The following is a 12170-nucleotide window of genomic DNA, read 5'->3' as shown; positions in this document are numbered from 1 at the left end:
TTATGCTTATATGATACCTACTCCACAATATATTTTAGTATAAAGGCATAAAATACCCCTTTCTTCAATGTTTCTTCTGTGTCTTTTAATATTGCACATTTAATTGTCTATATGTAGAAGAGATGATTCTCTGGACTAAATGAAAGGATAGATCTATGCTCTGGCCCCTTGCTAAGGGACAAGTGTCCTCCTAGGCAGGCAATTGGTCTTTATGTATCCATAATACTGGGAGTGATATTAAAGAAAATCAAGAGATTGATCCAAGGAGAGTTGCCCAATCAAAATGGCTTAAGAGCTTTTGCTCTGCCTTCTTCTCTTGGTGGGCTTATGCTCTGTTTTTGTTTTTTAGCATTACATTTTCCTCAATCTTATATAAAAATAGTTGCCAACATTTTTCAAAGAGTATTGAGTCCCAAATTCTCTTCCTTCTCCCTTAACCTCCTTGAGATAGTAAGCAATCTCATATAGATTTTACTTGATGCACAACAAACATTTTTCCATGTTAATCCTTTTGTGGAAGAAAATTCAAATAGAAAAAAAATTAAGAAAGTGAAAAAAAAGGTTTGCTTTGGTCTGGATTCAGACTCAGTTCTTTTTCTCTGGAAACAAATGACATTTTTTTAACATGAGTTCTTTAGGATAGTTTTGGATCACTGTGTTAATGAGAATAGTTGTTATTCACAATTGTTCATTGTAAAGTATTCCTGTCACTGTACAATGTTCTGGTTCTGCTTATTTCACTCTGCTTCAGTTCATGTAATTCTTTCCAGGTTTTTCTGAGCTCTTCCTGCTTGTCATTTCTTACAGCACAATAGTATGCCCTTAAAATCATATACTATAACTTACTCAATCATTCCCCAATTGATGGGTATCCTCTCATTTTCCAAATCTGCCCTCCCAGTGATTTTTTTTGAGATGTGTGCAGGTCAGCTTTTCCTCAGACTTCCAATACAGAGAAGGAAGAGAATTTCTCTCTTTTCTTCCCACTTTGCACTCAGCCACAGTAATCTGAAATATGAACTCAAGTTCCTGAATATCTTTCTTCTTTGTATTTCTTGCTCTAAGTATATGTTATGAACAGTGGTTCTGAGTGATGAGCGTTTCTAGGCTCAGCAGCTACTTTATGAATAGGACTGGTTACCTAAAGGGAGATCCTTCCTGCAACTGAACCCTTCTTTTTTTTTTTTTTTTTTTTTTTTTTTTTTTTTTTTGCACTTTTCTTAAAGAAGAATGTGACCATTGCCAGGAGGATACTACAGCTAAAAAGACTAAGGAAATATAAACCATGTCTAGATGGTCAGACGACTGAAACTTCATTAGCTGCTTGGATAGTACATTTTCAAGGTGAATATGAAATATCTTTTTAGCTATCTCTTACGTCTTCTAGTAATTATTTCTAGCAAGGAAAAAATACTAAATGAGATGGCTTGTTTGTCATGTTTTACGTATATGTTAATGAAGGCTTATGAGTCTTTCATTTTTTTCAGCAATTTTATGTATAGTGGAGGAAATAAGTAGCAATCCCATATAAAGGATATTCTTTTTAGAAGGGACTGAATTAATTCCTTAAAAAGAAGACACTAAACATAAGCCATACCTAAACTTTAATGTAAATGAATATTTTTCCCTGAACTCCAGGGTCAGTCTATTATGAGCCATAGAATTTGAAAAAAAGGCAAACGATCTGTTTTAAAGGTTAGGCTTTCCCATCATTTAGTCTGGATTCTCTTAAGTCCTGAGCTAGGCCCCTATATCAGAATAAAATCTCCCTGAAAAAATTCCTCTATATTGTTTATAAATGTGAAATATTTTTATCAAAGGCTTTCCTTGAATTAATCGATATGATTATATGGCTTTAAAATTGCCATTGGTTTATATGCTTCATTATATTAATAGTCTTTCTGATGAGAATTAAGATTTTCATGACTGGTCATAATGAATAAATTTTCAACTCTATTTCTATTTTATTTAGTATTTTTCTAACTATATTCATTAGAAAAATTGCTTGACAATTTTTTAGCATAATCTTTTCCCAGTTTTAAAGTAATTTCATGTTTGTCTCATCAACTATATTAGATAATTATCTTTCTGTTTGTGAAAATCTATGTGTCATAAGGATTATCTATTTTTAGAAAGTATGAAAAAATTCTTCCGTGAAGTTTCTTGGTTAGGATGCTTTGTTTTGCATGATAGTTTGATTATTTATTTTATTTCTGTCTCCACAATAATTTAATTCAAACTACTTATTTTTCATTGCTTTGATTTTTACAATGTATATTTTTGCATATAAAATTTTGTTTTATTTAAAAGCTTTGGTCCAAACAGAATCGTGGATAGAATTCCATAATAATATTCTTGATTTATTTTATATTTTTGACCTTTTCAATTCTGTAGCTTTTGCAAATTATCATTATCTTTCTTTTTAAAAAATTAAATTTGTTAAAAGTATGTCACTTATTGGACTCTGAAAAAATAAGAACTTTATTAATTAAATGAATTGTTCTATTTTTATTTTAATCACTTCTCTTCTTATCTATGCTACCTTTTTGTTTCCTTTTGAATTATTACTTTGTTATTTTTAAAATGCCTTTTTGTGAAAGCTTAATGAATTTATTACTTCCATTTCTTTCTTACCAACATAGACACCTAATGATATTCATTTGTCTCCAAGAATTGCTTCCCCTGCATTGTATATGTTTAGATATATTATCTTGTTATTACTATTGACTTTTAAATATTATAATTATAGTCCAATCATTTAAACATATTATTTTTACATTATCACAAAGCTTTTAATAAAGTTATTATATAATTATATTCATATTGCATAATAATTCAATAATTCTGAATTTTAAGGAGCTTCTTCGTTTAATGGAATACTTCATGAATTTAAGTGTCATCCTAATTCAGTGACCATGATAATATTCTCTATGCTGTTCCAGTTTTAGTGTATGTACTCCCATAGCAAACATTTTGGGGAGCTTCTTAATGACATCAGTGATCCTATGTGATTAATCTCTGAATGATCATTTCCCCCAACTTTCCATATAGACTTGAAAAGAACATGCATTCTCTACTTTCTCATTAAATTTTCTTAAGAAATCGATTAATTTCAACTTGTCAAATTAACAGTTCAAATTTATAATTTCTTTATTTTTAATCTTTTTTTTAATTTGGCACATTCTGATAATGGAATATTTGGGTACCCTTTTATTATTCTTGTTTCATGGGTTCATTTTTGCATGACTGAAACTTTTCTAGTAGAATTTAACCATCAAATTGCTGAAAATGTATAAATAGAAATGTATTTTATTTACATTTCCTTTCTATGTAATATGATATATTTTTCTCTTTTGAAGTTTATTGTATTAAATGTAATTCTTACCACTCCTACTTTTAAAATTTGTCAATATTTGAATATGTTTCTATCATTTTATAAATTTTAACCTAGGCATACACTTTTTAAATAAGAAGTTCTTATATGCAACAAAATGATCATCTTTATTTCCTGGTCTATTCTATAATTCTATCTAATTTTTTTTATTGTTTGTGCTATTGCTAATTATAAATTTTATTTTACTTATTTCATTTGCTTCTTATTTTCCTGGTTTAGAGATAGTAAATCCAATCTTAATCTTTTATAACTACTTCAATTATTAAAATAGCAAGGAAAAATTTATATTCCTGGGTTTTAGAGTAAAAAATGTTTCTAGAGGCTTAATCACCTCTTTGTTATAAATCAATTAGAGCAATTGCAGATAGCTATTGAATTTTTCTTTTCTTCATTCTTATTGTTTTTGTTTCTCAGCTCCATGAAACATTAAAAAAAAATAAGTATAGTTGTATTTCAGTGGTTTTTTCCCTTTTGTATTAATATTAATATAACTTCTGTTTCAAATACTAGTTTGATTATTTTTGTCATAATTTAGATAATATTACATCATTTCATCTTTACATAAAATTGATGCATATAAAATCTTAATTAAAAATTATAATTGACCCTGGGCATATTACTTATCTTTTCTTTAATGATGCATGCCAGCATCTCAATAAGACTATGTGTTGCAGACCAAAAAGTTTCCTCAGTAAGGAATTCCTGCTATCAATGAAATCAGGTTCCTGTAAACAAAAAAATGACTTTAAGTATATTTTCTTTTTTATCATGATCGCTTATTAAGTAGTCAGTTTGGATTGCCTCTTTTAGTGGTGATAAGTGTCTCTTTAGTTGTAGATTTTTGTTGATAAATTCTCCCAGTTATGATTTATCTTTGAAGTATATCCATCTGTTTTCAAACAATATGATCCTGCTCATAGAAATGCAATTTGGAGGGTCAATCCTATTTTTGAGAGTTGACAGCATTTTTGTCCAACTTAACCATGACTGATTTGTGTATGTAATTTTTTACTCTTATTTTAAATGATTTATTAAAGAAGACTTTATTTTTTTTCTGTCTCGAGGCTTTTACCACCACCACCACCCCTTTATAATTCCTTAAAGCAACAGTTGGCAACCTTTTTGGCCAAGAGAGCCATAAATGCCTGCAGAAGGAGGAAGATGGAGGCAGAAGGTGCTGCAATATGGGGTGGGGGCTGAAGGGCCCCCTGGGGCACATCCTGGGGCTCTGCCTGGACTGGCGGGTCAGGAAGTGGAGCCAGATATGGCTCGAGAGCCATACTTTGCCAACCCCTGCCTTAGAGGATCCTAGTTAGGATTTCCTCCTTGCTGATGAATTGTGTAAGTGTGTTACTTACACAGGGTTACCTGGTCTAATTACCTCCAATAAATTTTCTCTAATTATATCCTAAAATTCAATCTGAAACTGTTTTAATATCTAAATTAGTTTAATGTTTTTATACCTTGCTTTGACTTTGAAATCTGTTATTTTGTTCTATGAATCCATTACTTTTTAGTTCTGAGTTTTCTGAGTAAGGTTTTCAGTTCATGCTCTTGTTTGACTTCTCTCTCTTGACTTTTGTTATTTCATTATTTGTCACTTCCATTGATAGTTTTGGTTCTTGGATATTATACATGATATTTTTTTATGGAACATCCTCCCATCTCTTGTCTTCCTGTAGTAACTCATCACTCTTTCTATATTAAATGTATTTGATGGCATCCCATCTTGAGACTGTCCTGGCTGGTTTTACTAGACTTTTCACAATTTGGGCTTTTCCTTAATATATGACTCAGCATCTCTTGAGAAGATTTTTAGAGGAATCATCTTTTGAATTTGGTGCCATTTTCATGCTTTTTAGGGATGAGATTCAAAAGATAGTAATTGTTTATATTTTCTCAATTGCCTCCCACCATTTTTCCTTCAAAGTAACTTCAACAAGCTTTTTCCAATCTTTTAGAATCATGTACTCTGAAATGCCTTCAAAAATACATTCATGAATCCCTCTGGCATGGAATTTCCTTTAAATACAAGTTGTCTTAGAAAGTCTTAATGCCATTTCAAGTTTTAAGACTTCTAGGACCTGTATATTTGAGCAAAATCAGTTACCCTTTCTGATTTCGCATTTTTACTTTCTCACCTAGAAATAAACTAAGCCCAGAACTTGTGATTTCCAAATAGTACTACTACTATTCTTGCTTATAAGGACAATTTACCAAAGAAACAGATCTGTTCCACTTCATGTTTATTTGTTGTCCTCTTTCAATCTTTCTTCTATTCATACTCTAAATTTAATATATATATATATATATTATCTAGAGCTTATGAGAAATTTTCTGTATGTTCATTTTGCTCTCAACTCATTTTTGTCATTTAGTGAGGTAATTTAGATTTATAATCTTTCTTTCTCCTCCATAGTGTTTTCCAAATGAACTTAAATTCTAAGCTGGAATTTTTTTTTTGCCTTTCATTTCTCCTTGCCAAACATAGATATCTGCTGCTTGTTGACTGAAGCAGCTTCACTGATTTTTCTGCCTTCTTGTTACAGCAACTATCTCATATTGGTTAAACTTCTCTAAGAAAAGATGATAGCCATAAGCAATGCTTTTACTTTCGTCTGATTATCTTTGGGTTACTGCTGACAGTCCTTTTGGAAATGCCATAATTTTCTTCTTAGTTTTATGCTTCCTGATTTTATATTGATTTTTACCTTTGCTCTAACTAGGCTACAGTTTGATAATACCCAAACAATGAATTTTGAAATGGCGGCAAAGTTAATAATCATTTTGTCCTTCCTGTTAGGATATAATCATTGGTTTAATCTTTTTTTGTTTATTTGTTTCTTACTATATTCTATACTGTCCAATTTTCAAAATATTCATGATATATAGATATTAGACTTCTGAGTATGACACACTTTTGAACTTTGACCTCTTGAATCCAAACTATACTTTCTGAAATAATTTTTGTCACTGTCCCCTGTGCTTCCCATTCCTTGCATTTAAAAAAAGGAAATTCTAATATATTGACAAGAACCAACATTGCTGGAAAAATTTATGAAACAATTACCAAAACGCATACTTACATTTAAATGGACTTCTAACACACTCACTATCATATATTCACATCTGTAATTTCACATGTTCCCATATCAGTCTTGTCAAATACTTTAGGCTGGAAAGAATGGCGGTTTGAGAAATACAAAAAGGATAGCAGGATGACAATCCCTTTGCCAAATCAATGAAATGTCCTAGATCAAGTAGAGAATTTGTCAAAATCCTGGCAAATATATCTATATTCAAACATTCATCATTGACTAGTCCAATAGAACATTCAAATCTCTAAGGAATCACCAAGTTTAAATTACCAGTGAACTAATTATTTCAGTTAAGTTTCCAGTCCTTTCTTTTTTTCCTCTTAATTCCCAAATAATTTTATATATCCATACATATACATATACACATATATAGAGAGTATACATTTTTATATTCTATATATTGTATAAATATGACTGTATATATGTGTGGGAGTGTGTGTGTAAGTGTATATATATATATATATATATATATATATACACATATATTTTCCTTTTCATTATTCAATTTGGTTTCAACTCACCTGGAGTTCATTGAACCTGTTATAAGTTGTTATTATTTGAATATAGTCAGTGGTTGAATCTATCAGGGCTTAAAAAGCTGTTTATTCTTGGAAACTATGAGTGCTTACAATAATCACCTGCTTTATTCATAGTATTTAGAAGCTATACATTCTGAAATGACCCTGTATCTACTATAAAAGTCCACCGACAAGGAGAAGGTCCTCTGGTTACAGTCCCACTGATTAATTTCTTTATTAGTTTTCTTCATTATTCTGAGTTCTGGTGTGGCAAGTGATTTATTCTTGGAGTTATATTTCTAGAGAAGCCTAGTTCCACACATTTAGCAAATACCCTTGTATTTTATCCTTTTTTTTTGCAAGAGTCTTAAAAAAATTGTGTTGCTTCCTGAGAAAGGAAATCATTTAGGGATTCTCCTGTCCTCTTTATCTAATATTTTTAAGTTTTTCTTTGTTTTGCTCATGTCTTATCATCATTGTGCTGTACTTGGAGTAACTCAAGTGATTTCTTGGAATTTCTGATCTGAATAATGAAAATAGATATGCTTTTAAAGAAAGATTTTAATGTGTTCAAAGCCTTTTATAACATCTCATTTGTTTTTCGTAACAGTGGAAGAGTAGAGAGTAAAGGAACTGAGGCTGAAAGAAGAAGTTCACATAAATAGTATTTGAGCCAAGATTAAACTAAAATCTTCCTGACTCTAAATTTAGTCCTATATCCATTTTGTCACTGACTTGCCTCCTTTACTTTCCAAAAATTGAAGTTCTAGATTGTGGTATATGATGGTGATGGAATACTATTGTGCTATAAGGAATGATGAACAGGATGATTTCAAAAAGAGCTAGAAAGACTTACGTGAACAGATGCAGAGTGACCAAGAGAACCAGGAGAACATTATCCACAGTAACTGCAACATTGTGGAACAATCAAATGTGATAGACTGATATTAACAGCAATATAGTGATCCAGGACAATTCTAAGGGCCTTATGAAAAAGAATCTATCCACCTCCAGAGAAAGAACTGTTCGAGAAGGAATACAAATGAAAGCATATGATTTATCACTTGTTTATTTTGGTATATGCTTTAGTGATTTGATTTTTTAAGATTATTTACTTACAAAAATGAATTACATGGGAATGTTTTTCATGATAATACATGTATAACACAGAACAAGATAAAATTAAAATTAAAAAAATGAATTGAAGTTCTCAATATTATTTCATCAAGTATATCCAGTCTTCATGCTTATGTTTCAGTCACACCTGTGTCTAAGTTTAAAACAAGAAATTGCGGAATGAAAAAAACAATGTGTTACTAAATAAAATGTGAAATGTGAAAGTGGTAAAATAGTTCAAATTCTTTATTAATCATTGTTTCTAGAGACATTTAAAGGTTATTGCTTATTTTGATAATTATTATTATGTTCCTAAATTAATGAGTGTGGAGAGATAAGGATAGGGGCAAGTGTATATACGGTGATTCAAATGGGGAACAATTAATAGGGATGGCAGAATGTGTAAAAATCAGGGTCTCAGAAGCTTTCTTCTCCTTTGACCACTCCTCATTTTTTCCTATCATGCTCTGGCCACTCATCAACTGCCAATTACACTCTTACACACCATCAATTTATTTTCCTCTTTGTTCCAATTCATGGCAGCTCAAATCCAAGTCAAATTCATTAAAAATATTAATTAATTCATTTGCACAATGAATTATTTCCTAACTACCTATTAAACCAAACTTCTCCTATTAAAAAGCCCACTGCTATCTTCCAGGTTAAGATGGAGGCAAAGTAAAAAGCAGCGCTTAACCTCCCCTAACCGAAACATACAGGACTCCTCAAGGGGACATAAAAACAAATCCAGACAAATGGAGGGACCACAAAACAGGGCGCAGCGTGGAAGGTACGTGGAATAGGGGCATTTCCATGCTATAAAAGGGTGAAACAGCTCTCACTAAATTGCTGGCTGAACAACCCCCTCCCCCCCACACACCACCTAGAGTGCCAAAGCCAGTTCAAAAGAAATAGAGCAAGTTTGGGGCATCTGTTGAATCATTGGCAGCTCCAGGACCTGTTCCTGAGAGCAGCAAGACTTAGGACCCCAAAAGACTAAAGAACGTACACGGTCTTTGAGCACAGACACGGAGCACAAGCGCGGGTGGAGGTGGACACAGGCACGACCAAAGGCTCTGAAACACTGAGTGGGGAACCAGTGCAGATGGGTATACAACTGCGGAAGCAGCTCCCTGAGACTTGTAAAGGAACCTCCTGTAGAGGATCAAGCAAGGGGGTCCACCAGAGGGCTTGACCTTGAGAAAAACCAGACCTCAGACCTCAGAAGCCTAAAGAGCACAGACAGACCCTGAGCATAAGGATAAAGCTGAGAAGGGGCTGGGCTTAAAATGGCAACCCAGAATCAGGAAGTTCAGAAGAGAAAGATTAACAACAAGAAGAAGAAATCTTTAACACTCTACAAATTTTACACAGAGAAAATCCAGACAACGAGGTAAACAGAAGAGGAGAACAAACAAGCAATCACATCCAAACCCTCCCAAAATAATGAAAACTGGTCACAAGCTCTTGAAGAGTTCAAATCTGAGATGACGAGAAAGTTGGAAAAGATTTGGCTAGAGAAATGGGAAATAGCTCAAAAGGAAATCAGGCAAGAAAATAACAGTTTAAAAGGTAGAATCTTGCAATTGGAAAGTGAGGCTCAGAAATCAAATGAACTAATAAGCAAATTGAACACCAGAAATGACCAGATTGAAAAGGAAAACCAAAAGATCATAGCCGAAAACCGAAAGATTATAGCCGAAAACCAGTCCCTAAAGGCTAGAATTGAGTAATTAGAAGCTAATGATCTCTCAAGACAACAAGAACAAATAAAACAAAGTCAAAAGACTGAAAAAATAGAAGGAAACATGAAATATCTAAATGAGAAAGTGACAGACCAAGAAAACTGGTCTAGAAGAGACAATTTGAGAATCATTGGTCTCCCTGAAAAAGAAGAAATTAATAGAAATTTGGACTCCATACTAAAAGAAATTATTCAGCAAAATTACCCTGAAGTTCTACAACAAGAGGGAAATATAGACATTGAAACGATCCATAGATCACCCTCTACACTAGACCCAGAAACAACAACCCCCAGGAACATAATAGCCAAATTCAAGAGCTTCCAAGTTAAAGAAAAATATCTTACAAGAAGCCAGAAAGAGACAATTCAAATATCAAGGAGCACCAATCAGGATCACACAGGATCTGGCAGCCTCTACACTAAAAGACCTCAAGGCTTGGAATATGATATTCAGAAAGGCAAGAGAGCTGGGTCTGCAATCACGGATCAACTACCCATCAAAATTGACTATATACTTTCAGGGGAAAGTATGGGCATTCAACAAAATTGAAGATTTCCAAGTATTTGCACAGAAAAGACCAGGGCTAAATGGAAAGTTTGATATCCAACCACAAAAATCGAGAGAAACATGAAAAGGTAAATAAGAAACAGAGGGGAAAGAAAGAAAACTCATGATTTTTAAATTTGCCTTTTTAAGGGTCTCAGTAAGATCTAATTATCTGTATTCCTATGTGGAGAAATGCTATGTATAACTCTCTGTAGTGAACTCTATTCACTATTATAGTATTCACTATTATAGTAATCAGAAGAATAATTCACAGAGAGAGGGTGGAATACTAAATGGTCTAAGATGATATGGGGGTGGGAAAGAGGGTGATGAATAGTAGGGGACACCAAGAGAAACTTGAGAGAATAAGAAAAATAGGATATTCTATTACACACAAAGAGGGCATGGGAAGGAGAGGGGACAAATACTATTATAAGAAGGAGAGGAAGAGAGCATTAAGAGGTAATATTTAAACCTTACCCTCAGTGGAATTAACCCTGAGAGGGAAGAGTAGCTATATCCATTGGGATATAGAACTCTATCTAACCCAACTGAGAAAGTCAGAAGGGATAAACCAAGGGGAGCAGGGGACTGGGGAGGTCAAAATAGGGAGGGGAGAAGAAGGGGGAGGGAATTAATTAGGCCTTTAAAAACAAAAAGAGGGGAATAATAAGGAAGGAGGTATAAAGGGAAGTTAATCAAGGGAGGGGATAAGGGATAGCAGCTTAATAGCAAACCACTGGTTTCAAAGGAAATAGTTTAAGAAGAAGGGGTAGGAATAGGGGAGGATACGAAAATGTCAGCGAATGCAAAACTTATAATTATAATTCTGAATGTGAATGGGATGAACTCTCTCATAAAACAGAAGCAAATAGCAGAGTGGATTAGAAACCAAAATCCTACCATATGTTGTCTACAAGAAACACATATGAAGCAGGTGGACATACACAAGTTTAAGGTTTAGGGCTTGAGCAAAATCTTTTGGGCTTCAAATGAGAAGAAGAAGGCAGGAGTGACTATTATGATTTCTGACAAAAACAAAGTAAAATAGATAGGATTAAAAAAGGCAGGGAAGGTCATTACATCCTGATTAAAGGCACTATAAACAATGAGGAAATAACACTGCTCAATATGTATGCACCAAGTGGCATAGCATCCAAATTCATAAAGGAAAAACTGGCAGAGCTCAAGAAGGAAATAGATAGTAAAACCATACTAGTGGGAGATCTAAATATTCCTCTTTCAGATCTAGATAAATCAAACCAAAAAATAAATAAGAAAGAGGTAAGAGAGGTGAATGAAGTCCTAGAAAAATTAGATTTAATGGACATGTGGAGAAAAATAAATAGGGACAAAAAGGAATACACCTTCTTTTCAGCTGCACATGGTACATTCACAAAGATAGACCATGTTATAGGGCATAGAATCATAGCAAACAAATGCAAAAGAGCAGAAATAATAAATGTAACCTTCTCAGATCATAATGCAATAAAAATAATAATTAGTAAGGGCACCTGGACAGGAAAATCAAAAACTAATTGGAAATTAAATAATATGATTCTCCAAAACCAATTAGTCAAAGAAGAAATCATAGAAACAATCAACAATTTCATTGAAGAGAATGACAATGATGAGACATCCTACCAAACTCTGTGGGATATGGCCAAGGCAGTACTCAGGGGGAAATTTATATCCTTGAGTGCATATATTAACAAATTAAAGAGGGCAGAGATTAATGAATTGGGTATGCAAC

The 12170-nt window shown here is 32.9% G+C and overlaps 1 non-coding gene across 1 annotated transcript; it reads right to left on the bottom strand.

The window, feature by feature from the left end:
* Positions 1-2865: 2865 nt before the first annotated feature.
* Positions 2866-2968, bottom strand: LOC123232757. Its single transcript, XR_006505267.1, has one exon. It is a non-coding gene; the product is annotated as a U6 spliceosomal RNA (small nuclear RNA).
* Between the last annotated feature and the right edge of the window lie 9202 nt (positions 2969-12170).

This window comes from Gracilinanus agilis, chromosome 1 (assembly GCF_016433145.1).
Source record: "Gracilinanus agilis isolate LMUSP501 chromosome 1, AgileGrace, whole genome shotgun sequence".
NCBI classification, from domain to species: Eukaryota; Metazoa; Chordata; class Mammalia; order Didelphimorphia; family Didelphidae; genus Gracilinanus; species Gracilinanus agilis.
This window is presented reverse-complemented; position numbering and strand designations above follow the sequence as displayed.